The sequence below is a fragment of the Phyllobates terribilis genome, unplaced genomic scaffold (assembly GCF_046119375.1).
Source record: "Phyllobates terribilis strain yellow unplaced genomic scaffold, ASM4611937v1 Scaffold_1__5_contigs__length_1240528914, whole genome shotgun sequence".
NCBI lineage: Eukaryota > Metazoa > Chordata > Amphibia > Anura > Dendrobatidae > Phyllobates > Phyllobates terribilis.
The window spans coordinates 787,154,629-787,166,778 of record NW_027362761.1 but is presented as its reverse complement, the minus strand read 5'-3'; positions in this window follow the sequence as shown (position 1 = coordinate 787,166,778).

The window sequence follows — 12,150 nt, the reverse complement described above, 5'->3', positions numbered from 1 at the left end:
TTTTCCTGGTCTTAGTGAAGAGAAGAAAAAGGCTGGAATATTTGATGTACCTCAAATAAGAAAACTTATGAGAGACCCAAACTTTATCACATCAATGAATGAGACAGAAGAAAGAGCTTGGAATGCATTTTGTAATGTGGTGCAGAATTTTCTAGGGAATAAGAAAGCAGACAACTATGAAGAGATTGTGGAAGAGCTACTAATGAGTCTGCAAAATCTTGGATGTAGAATGAGTATCAAGATTCACTATTTACACAGCCATTTGGACTTTTTTCCAGAGAACCTTGGGGAAGTGAGCGAGGAACAAGAGGAGCGTTTTCATCAGGACATTAAAACAATGGAAGAACGGTATCAAGGCCGGTGGGACTCACATATGATGGCTGACTATTGCTGGAGCTTGATGAGAGACAACCCAGAAGCTGTACATCACAGATCAGCCAAGAAAAGAAAGTTCAAATAACTGCCATTTGCCATTCATCTGTGTGCCATATATATGTGTTTTTATATTTTGTAGTTTAATTTTGTAAGTATATTTGATTTGCTGTACACAGACTTTGTAATTTTTTGTTATTCCTTGATTAAAAATATACAAAATGTAGTAACGAAAATCATGAGGATTTTATCAAAAAACATTCGATAGGAGTAATTTCCATCAAAAATATCTTGAAATCCTGATGTGATAGCCAAAAACGGAGTTCGTATTAGTAATCAGCAGCCAAAATTGACTTAAAATATGTTTTAAAACCTTTTTACAGAAAAATTGCGTTGACCAGTGTAATTTTAAATCTGGTGAAGCTTAGTATAGATGGCCTAATAGAATCAGTACTGCAAACTGCTACAAGGCCCAAATTATTTTCCAGCCAAGATACAGATAAACATGATTAGTAATGTTAAATCTGGTGGAGTTTAGTATAGATGGCCTAATAGAATCAGTACTGCAAACTGCTACAAGGCCCAAATTATTTTCCAGCCAAGATACAGATAAACATGGTTAGTAATTTTAAATCTGGTGGAGTTTAGTATAGATGGCCTAATAGAATCAGTACTGCACACTGCTACAAGGCCCAAACTATTTTCCAGCCAAGATACAGATAAACATGATTAGTAATTTTAAATCTGGTGGAGTTTAGTATAGATGGCCTAATAGAATCAGTACTGCACACTGCTATAAGGCCCAAATTATTTTCCAGCCAAGATACAGATAAACATGATTAGTAATTTGAAATCTGGTGGAGTTTAGTATAGCTGGCCTAATAGAATCAGTACTGCACAGTGCTACAAGGCCAAAATTATTATACAGGCAAGATACAGATAAACATGATTAGTAATTTGAAAGCTTAAAATGGTTGGTGAGGTGATTTTAACAAATCATCAAGCTTTTACTCTCCTCAGGATGACACAGGGGTAGAAAAGTCCTTTCGGATGCATGATTTGTTCATCTTTATGAACGTGAGTCTGTCTACATTATCAGTGGAGAGCCGCGTGCGCTTATCTGTCAGCACACCACCAGCAGCACTGAACACACGATCTCCAAGGCGTAAGTGGTGAGCTCCGGCCATTTATCCAGATTGGAAGCCCAAATAGAGCAAGGGTCCAGTGACATAGTCATGGCTTCAATGTTTACTTGGAGATACTCCTGTACCATCGTCTCTAGGCGTTGACTATGTGTCAGACTTCTTGTCTCCTGTGGCCTTGCAAAGGATGGGCTAAAAAAGTGGTGAAATGATTCCGCAAAATTGATGTTACCAGCAGATACTGTGTTTCTGTTACGTTTTGAGTGCTGAACACTCGACGGTCCCACAGTTGGCAAGTTGGAACTGTGAGATTCACTACGTGCACCACTGGTGTTTTGTGGAAAAGCACATGTAAGATTTTGCAACAGTCTCTGCTGATACTCCTGCATGCGTGCATCCCTTTCTATGGCAGGAATAATTTCTGCAAATTTACTTTTGTACCGGGGATCTAACAGTGTGGCAACCCAGTAGTCAGGATTATTTCTAATTCTCACAATTCGAGGGTCATGTTGCAGGTAGTGCAGCAAGAAGGCACTCATGTATCTTGCGCATCCAGGAGCACCAAGTCCCTGTTGTGTTGGTGGCGAGGTAACAACCATGCTTCCTTCCTCTGCCCTCTCCCCCCAACTTCGCACAACAGAAATGTGATCAAGGTCTCCCTCATCTGATGAGTCTTCCATCAGTTCGTCCTCCACTTCTTCCTGGGCTCCTGCACCTTCCTCACTAGTTTGGCTGCTACCATGCGCCCTGGTAAAACCATCTCCCCCACCCTCACATGCCTGCCGCCTTGGTGATGCAGACCGTCTGGACCTTGCAGATGTTAGCCCTTCCGCATACAACTCCTCATCCTCTACTTCCTCCACCTCCTCTTGTGCCACCACCTGACTCCGAATTCTGTTTAACATGTGCTCCAGCATGTAAATCACTGGAATAGTCATGCTGATAATGGCATTGTCAGCACTAAACATCTTCGTCGCCATTTCAAAACTGTGCAGAAGGGTGCATAGGTCCCTGATCTGAGACCACTCCTCCAGCGTAATTTGCCCCACCTCTGGATCTCGTTGGCCCAGGCTATATGTCAGAACATATTGCACCAGGGCTTGTCGGTGCTGCCACAGTCGCTGAAACGTGTGCTGAGTTGAATTCCACCGGGTAGGCACATCGCATTTTAGCCGGTGAAGTGGCAGGCCCAACGACTTCTGTAGAGATGTAAGTCACTGAGCTGCGGGATGCGAACGGTGGAAGTGAGCATGCAACGACCGTGCCCTCTGCAGAAGGCCATCTAGTCCGGGATAGTGACCTAAAAATTGCTGGACAACCAGGTTCAACATGTGAGCCATACAAGGCATGTGTGACATTGCCCCGGCGAAGGGCCGCACCGAGGTTTGCAGCATTGTCGCACACGGCCTTCCCTGGTTTCAGGTCCAGTGGAGACAACCATTCATGAAACTGGTTCTCCAGAGCTGACCACAACTCCTCAGCTGTGTGACTCACATTTCCCAGACATTTCAAAGTAAAAACCGCCTAATGACGTTGAGCCCTGCTGCCAGCATAGTAAGGAGGTGTGCAGGATCCCTTCTGCGCAGTTAGAAAGCTTGTGGCATGACCAGACAGGCTTTGGGTGCAGGTGGAGGACCGAGAGGAGGTTGAGGAGGCAGAAGCAGTGGAAGAACTTCGAGATAAAGAGGATTGACGCACAACTCGTGGGGACGGCAAGACTTGGACAGCAGCCCCTTGTCCTGCTGTCATCATAGTTACCCAGTGCCCAGTCAGCGACATGTAACGCCCCTGTCCATGCCTACTCGTCCAAGTGTCTGTGGTGAAATGCACCCTGTCACACACAGAGTTTCTCAAAGAAGCGGTGATGTTGTGTGCGACATGCTGGTGGAGCGCAGGCACACCTTTCTTTGAGAAGTAGTGCCGACTGGGCTTCTGGTACTGGGACACTGCAACGGACATAAGGTCTCGAAAATCCTCTGTGTCCACCAGGCGGAAAGGCAGCATTTCTGTAGCCAAGAGCTTGCAGATGGTGAAATTCAACCTCTTAGCTTTCTCATGGCTAGGAGGAAATGGTCATTTAGTTGTCCACATCTGAGGGACCGAGGGCTGGCTGTTGTGCTTAGACGGGGTTGAGAAGGGTGTCCCCGGCAAACTGCCGGTCTGTGAGGAAGATGCAGGCGGACATGTTAGGTTGCCTTGATCCAAAGGTGGTGCTATCGATGTCAGAGAGCGCTCAACACCAGCTGGTGTTTCCACCTCCAAATAAAATGATGACCTGGCAATCACGCTGGCTGTTGCGGGTAAAGAGGTGGCAGGTCTGCGTCCCAAAACAGGTATGACTGCTGTCCCCCCAGTCACAGAGGATGAAGAGGCTGCGGATGCACAAGATGTGGCAGACGGTGGTCGGCCCGGCCGGCTGGGCCACATTGTAGCACAGTGAGCTTCCCACTGCAACTTATACTTCATATCCATGTGCCGGACCGGTTCATGCATGAAGTACTCAAACTATGTATTTTTTGGCCTCTACTTAGCTTTTGCTGACAAATGTTACAGATAACACGAGTTGGGTCATCCTTATCGATCTGAAAAAATGCCCAGGCTATGCAAGGCTTAGCACCCATGTGACCTGAAGAGCCACCATGACTTGTGGTCAGAGGCAGAGTTGTGTTTGAGGATGCAGTTGTTGACATGCTTCCAGTACTACGTCTCTGTCCAGGAAGGCGCAACCTGACCTCGTCGTCACTAGCATCCTCCTCCACCTGCTCTGCTTACCTCATCGACTGGCTGACTGTGGGTTGACAGTAAGTGGGATCTCCAACCTCGTCATCATCACCCTGTGTGTTATCACACCTGTCGTCCTCAGAACCAACCTCTTCCTGCCCTGACAAAAAACTCAAGTTGTCGCTCCAATCAGGTATTTGAGTCTCATCATCGTCTTCCTCATTGTCTCCACCAACAGGAGTTACAGTTTGGGAACGAGGGTCTACATTATGGTTAGAACCTTCTGTGTCTGGTCCTGGATCCGACTAATAAAGATTCTGGGCATCAGTGCATATCATTTCCTCATCTGGATTCACAGAAGCTCTGGAGCCGACCTCTGATTCCCAGGTTATAGTATGAGTAAACAGCTCTACAGACTCAACCATCTGTTCTACCTCATACTCAGACGGGCAGCTGGAGATTTGGGAGCTGTGAGGAAGCAAGTGCGATTGGGGTGACACCTTTGAGGACTGGAGTATTTGTGATGTTGAAGTTGATGTGGAGGAGAGCCCACTTAAAGGAGCACTTGATATCCGTTGAAGCACCTGCTGTTTTTGTGCCTCATCTGGAATTTGTAGCGATTGACGTGGCCGTAAGAAAGGGATCGTATCACATTGACCGCTAAAAGAAGTAGACATCTTAGTTTGGCTGGAAGATGGTCTTTCTTCTGTTGCTTTAACACCTACCCCACGGACACAACCTTTTTTTCCCTTCCCAACATGCCTATTCCCCTTTCCACCAGCAGCAGGCCTTTTTCCACTCATTTTGGTGGTTAACTAATTGACAACTCTGGAGTTGTTTGCACAAAAAACGATGGTTGGGAACCGAGCAGAGCTGAGTGACCAAATTGTGGTATTAGCCCAAAAGGATTGGCTGGGTTAGATGCAGTAAACAATTTTATTGCATACACAGGTGGTGGAGCTTAGTATTGATGGACTAATAGAATAAGTCACACGCACTGCTACAAGCCCAAAAATTTTTTCAGAGCTAGATGCAGAGAAAAATTATTTTTAATTTGCAACCTGGTGGAGGTTAGTATAGATGGACTAATAGAACAAGTCCCACACACTGCTAGAAGCCCAAACATTTTTTTCAGAGCTAGATGCAGAGAAAAATTATTTTTAATTTGCAACCTGGTGGAGGTTAGTATAGATGGACTAATAGAATGATGCTATGCCCAAAAGGTTTTACTTGGCTAGGTGCAGTAAAAAATTTGTATTCTATACACAGGTGGTGTAGCTTGCAACACAGATAGGCTACTCCACTGACTATCACACACTGCAAGAGGCCAAAAAGGATTTGCTTAGCTAGATTTAGCCAAATGCTGTGAAAAAAACTTGCACAGCACTGGCACAGACCTGCCTGGCAAAAAGTCCTAGGAAATGCTGTAACCTAGTCCTCAAAATTACTGCAATTACAAGTAGACCCTACTCCCAACCTATCTATTTAAGAGCACAGACCTGCCTGATAAAAATCGTAGGAAATTATGTAACCTAGTCCTCAAAAGGACTGCAATCACAACTATTCCCTACTCCCAAGCTATCTGTGGATTTGTGCGAAAATTGGCTTGAAATGAACACTCAAAGTGTAGCGCACACGGCAATAGCGGTGCCGTCTAACACGCAGCTGCAGCAGTGAGAAAATGGTGGCGACGGGGAAAATGGCTTGGTCTTATAGGGCAAGGACATGTGACATACACTGCCAATGACACATGCCCTTGCTTGTGTGAAAAAAAGCAGTTCGCTCCGTGTGTGCGCTGCTGATAGGCTGACAGATTGCACCTCCCCACTGTAAATGTGGGAAAGAGAAAAAAAAATGGAGATCTTCATTATTTATGCAGAGATCCATCTCTTGACCCTCCCCCCACCCCGCTGTACACTCAAACTGTGTATTGACATTAATTTTCAGCATTACTGAGAAAAAATCCAGTTATGATTTTGGTGCACGAACAGTTATCGAACATAACCTCGAACAGCCGAATCTTTTTCAAATCGTTCGTGTTCGCCGAACGGCTCGAACACCGCCCAAAACAGCTCGAATTTGAGATTGGCGAACAGTTCGAGTCGAACACCGCTCATCTCTACTAGTTAGATCAATGACTGCTCATGATCTAACTAGCTTTCTAGCCCTGGTGACCTGGAAGTTGTCATGATGACATCGGGTCACAATGACAACGATCTGCCCCTTGCGATGAAGCCACAGGGGCGCCGATCGGAGGGGAGTGGGAGCTCCCTCCCTCTTCTTGCCTTCTAAATGCTGCGATCGATTTCAATCACAGTGTTTAGGTGGTAAATAGAGATGAGCGTTGTTCGACTCGAACTGTTCGCCAATCTCAAATTCGAGCTGTTTTGGGCAGTGTTCGAGCCGTTCGGCGAACACGAACGATTTGAGAAAAATTCGGCTGTTCGAGGTTATGTTCGATATCTGTTCGTGCACCAAAATCATAACTGGATTTTTTCTCAGTAATGATGAAAATTAATGTTAATACGCAGTTTGAGTGTACAGCGGGGTGGGGGGAGGGGCAGGGGATGGATCTCTGCAGGAATAATGAAGATCTCCATTTTTTTTTCTCTTTCCCGCATTTGCAGTGGGGAGGTGCAATCTGTCAGCCTATCAGCAGCGCACACACGGAGCGAAGTGCTTTTTTTCACACAAGCAAGGGCATGTGTCATTGGCAGTGTATGTCACATGTCCTTGCCCTATAAGACCAAGCCATTTTCCCCGTCGCCACCATTTTCTCACTGCTGCAGCTGCGTGTTAGACGGCACCGCTGTTGCTGTGTGCGCTATACCTTGTTAATTTCAAGCCAATTCTCGCACAAATCTACAGATAGCTTGGGAGTAGGGAATAGTTGTGATTGCAGTCCTTTTAAGGACTAGGTTACAGCATTTCCTACGACTTTTATCAGGCAGGTCTGTGCTCTTAAATAGATAGATTGTGGGAGTAAAGACTAATTGTAATTGCAGTCCTTTTCAGGACTAGGTTACATCAGTTCCTATCAGTTTTTGCCAGGCAGGTCTGTGCCAGTGCTGTGCAAGTTTTTTTCACAGCATTTGGCTGAATCTAGCAAAGCTAATCCTTTTTGGCCTATTGCAGAGTGTGTTAGTCAGTGGAGTAGCCTATCTGTGTTGCAAGATATACCACCTGTGTATAGAATACCAATTTTTTTACTGCACCTAGTGAAGTAAAATCTTTTGGGCATAGCATCATTCTATTAGTCCATCTATACTGACCTCCATCAGGTTGCAAATTGAATATATTTTTTTTCTGCATCTAGCTCTGAAAAAATATTTGGGCTTCTAGCAGTGTGTGGGACTTGTTCTATTAGTCCATCTATACTGACCTCCATCAGGTTGCAAACTGAATATAATTTTTTTCTGCATCTAGCTCTGAAAAAATATTTGGCCTTCTAGCAGTGTGTGGGAATTGTTCTATTAGTCCATCTATACTGACCTCCATCACGCTGCAAATTCAAAATAATTTTTTGTCTGCATCTAGCTCTGAAAAAATATTTGGCCTTCTAGCAGTGTGTGGGACTTTCTCTATTAGTCCATCTATACTGACCTCCATCAGGTTGCAAATTAAAAATAATTTTTATCTGCATCTACCTCTGAAAAAATATTTGGGCTTCTAGCTGTGTGTGGGACTTGTTCTATTAGTCCATCTATACTGACCTCCATCAGGTTGCAAACTGAATATAATTTTTTTCTGCATCTAGCTCTGAAAAAATATTTGGCCTTCTAGCAGTGTGTGGGACTTTCTCTATTAGTCCATCTATACTGACCTCCATCAGGTTGCAAATTAAAAAAAATTTTTTGTCTGCATCTAGCTCTGAAAAAATATTTGGCCTTCTAGCAGTGTGTGGGACTTTCTCTATTAGTCCATCTATACTGACCTCCATCAGGTTGCAAACTGAATATATTTTTTTTCTGCATCTACCTCTGAAAAAATATTTGGGCTTCTATCTGTGTGTGGGACTTGTTCTATTAGTCCATCTATACTGACCTCCATCAGGTTGCAAACTGAATATAATTTTTTTCTGCATCTACCTCTGAAAAAATATTTGGGCTTCTAGCTGTGTGTAGGACTTGTTCTATTAGTCCATCTATACTGACCTCCATCAGGTTGCAAACTGAATACAGTTTTTTTCTGCATCTACCTCTGAAAAAATATTTGGGCTTCTAGCTGTGTGTGGGACTTGTTCTATTAGTCCATCTATACTGACCTCCATCAGGTTGCAAATTGAATATAATTTTTTTCTGCATCTAACCCAGCCAATAGTTTTGGCCTAATACCACAGTTTGGCCACTCAGCTCTGCTCGGTTCCCATCCATTGTTTTTTTGTGCAAACAACTCCAGAGTTGTGAATTAGTTAACCACCAAAATGAGTGGAAAAAGGCCTGCTGCTGGTGGAAAGGGGAATAGGCGTGTTGGGAAGGGGAAAAAAGGTTGTGTCCGTGGGGTAGGTGTTAAAGCAACAGTAACATCTGCAGAAGAAAGACCATCTTCCAGCCAAACTAAGATGTCTACTTCTTTTAGCGGTCAATGTGATACGATCCCTTTCTTACGGCCACGTCAATCGCTACAAATTCCAGATGAGGCACAAAAACAGCAGGTGCTTCAACGGATATCAAGTGCTCCTTTAAGTGGGCTCTCCTCCACATCAACTTCAACATCACAAATACTCCAGTCCTCAAAGGTGTCACCCCAATCGCACTTGCTTCCTCACAGCTCCCAAATCTCCAGCTGCCCGTCTGAGTATGAGGTAGAACAGATGGTTGAGTCTGCAGAGCTGTTTACTCATACTATAGCCTGGGAATCAGAGGTCGACTCCAGCGCTTCTGTGAATCCAGACGAGGAAATGATCTGCACTGATGCCCAGAATCTTTATGAGTCGGATCCAGGACCAGACGCAGAAGGTTCTGACCATAATGTAGACCCTCATTCCCAAACTGTAACTCCTGTTGGTGGAGACAATGAGGAAGACGATGATGAGACTCAAATACCTGATTGGAGCGACAACTTTAGTTTTTTGTCAGGGCAGGAAGAGGATGGCTCTGAGGACGACGGGTGTGATAACGCACAGGGTGATGATGATGAGGTTGGAGATCCCACTTACTGTCAACCCACAGTCAGCCAAGAGATGAGGTCAGCAGAGGAGGTGGAGGAAGATGCTAGTGACGACGAGGTCAGGTTGTGCCTTCCTGGACAGAGACGTAGTACTGGAAGCACGTCAACAACTGCATCCTCAAACACAACTCTGCCTCTGACCACAAGTCGTGGTGGCTCTTCAGGTCGCATGGGTGCTAAGCCTTGCATAGCCTGGGCATTTTTTCAGATCGATAAAGATGACCCAACTCGTGTTATCTGTAACATTTGTCAGCAAAAGCTAAGTAGAGGCCAAAAAATACATAGTTTGAGTACTTCATGCATGAACCGGCACATGGACATGAAGCATAAGTTGCAGTGGGAAGCTCAGTGTGCTACAATGCGGCCTAGCCGGCCGGGCCAACCACCGTCTGCCATATCTTGTGCATCCGCGGCCTCTTCATCCTCTGTGACTGGGGGGACAGCAGTCACACCTGTTTTGGGGCGCAGACCTGCCACCTCTTTACCCGCAACAGCCAGCGTGATTGGCAGGTCATCATTTTCTTTGGAGGTGGTAACACCAGCTGGTGTTGAGCGCTGTCCGACATCGATAGCACCACTTTTGGATCAAGGCAACCTAACATGTCCGCCTGCATCTTCCTCACAGACCGGCAGTTTGCCGGGGCACCCTTCTCAACCCCGTCTAAGCACAATAGCCAGCCCTCGGTCCCTCAGATGTGGACAAGTAAAAGACCATTTCCTCCTAGCCATGAGAAAGCTAAGAGGTTGAATTTCACCATCTGCAAGCTCTTGGCTACAGAAATGCTGCCTTTCCGCCTGGTGGACACAGAGGATTTTCGAGACCTTATGTCCGTCGCAGTGCCCCAGTACCAGATGCCCAGTTGGCACTACTTCTCAAAGAAAGGTGTGCCTGCGCTCCACCAGCATGTCGCACACAACATCACCGCTTCTTTGAGAAACTCTGTGTGTGACAGGGTGCATTTCACCACAGACACTTGGACGAGTAGGCATGGACAGGGGCGTTACATGTCGCTGACTGGGCACTGGGTAACTATGGTGACAGCAGGACAAGGGGCTGCTGTCCAAGTCTTGCCGTCCCCACGAGTTGTGCGTCAATCCTCTTTATGTCAAAGTTCCTCCACTGCTTCTGCCTCCTCAACCTCCTCTCGGTCTTCCACCTGCACCCAAAGCCTGTCTGGTCATGCCACAAGCTTTCTAACTACGCAGAAGGGATCCTGCACACCTCCTTACTATGCTGGCAGTAGGGCTCAACGTCATCAGTCGGTTTTTACTTTGAAATGTCTGGGAAATGTGAGTCACACAGCTGAGGAGTTGTGGTCAGCTCTGGAGAACCAATTTCATGAATGGTTGTCTCCACTGGACCTGAAACCAGGGAAGGCCGTGTGCGACAATGCTGCAAACCTGGGTGCGGCCCTTCGCCGGGGCAATGTCACACACGTGCCTTGTATGGCTCACGTGTTGAACCTGGTTGTCCAGCAATTTTTAGCCCACTATCCCAGACTAGATGGCCTTCTGCAGAGGGCACGGTCGCTGTGTGCTCACTTCCGCCGTTCGCATCCCGCAGCTCAGCGACTTACATCTCTACAGAAGTCGTTGGGCCTGCCACTTCACCGGCTAAAATGCAATGTGCCTACCCGGTGGAATTCAACTCTGCACATGTTGCAGCGACTGTGGTAGCACCGACAAGCCCTGGTGCAATACGTTCTGACGTATAGCCTGGGCCAACGAGATCCAGAGGCGGGGCAAATCCCGCTGGAGGAGTGGTCTCAGATCAGGGACCTATGCACCCTTCTGCACAGTTTTGAAATGGCGACGAAGATGTTTAGTGCTGACGATGCCATTATCAGCATGACTATTCCGGTGATTTACATGCTGGAGCACATGCTAAACAGAATTCGGAGTCAGGTGGTGGCACAAGAGGAGGTGGAGGAAGTAGAGGAGGAGGAGTTGTATGCGGAAGGGCTAACATCTGCAAGGTCCAGACGGTCGGCAGCACCAAGGCGGCAGGCATGTGAGGGTGGGGGAGATGGTTTTACCAGGGCGCATGGTAGCAGCCAAACTAGTGAGGAAGGTGCAGGAGCCCAGGAAGAAGTGGAGGACGAACTGATGGAAGACTCATCAGATGAGGGAGACCTTGATCACATTTCTGTTGTGCAAGGTTGGGGGGAGAGGACAGAGGAAGGAATCATGATTGTTACCTCGCCACCAACACAACAGGGACTTGGTGCTCCTGGATGCGCAACACACATGAGTGCCTTCTTGCTGCACTACCTGCAACATGACCCTCGAATTGTGAGAATTAGAAATAATCCTGACTACTGGGTTGCCACACTGTTAGATCCCCGGTACAAAAGTAAATTTGCAGAAATTATTCCTGCCATAGAAAGGGATGCACGCATGCAGGAGTATCAGCAGAGACTGTTGCAGAATCTTACATGTGCTTTTCCACAAAACACCAGTGGTGCACGTAGTGAATCTCACAGTTCCAACTTGCCAACCGTGGGACCGTCAAGTGTTCAGCACTCAAACCGTAACAGAACCACAGTATCTGCTGGTAACATCAATTTTGCGGAATCATTTCACCACTTTTTTAGCCCATCCTTTGCAAGGCCACAGGAGACAAGAAGTCTGACACATAGTCAACGCCTAGAGACGATGGTACAGGAGTATCTCCAAGTAAACATTGAAGCCATGACTGTGTCACTGGACCCTTGCTCTTTTTGGGCTTCTAATCTGGATAAATGGC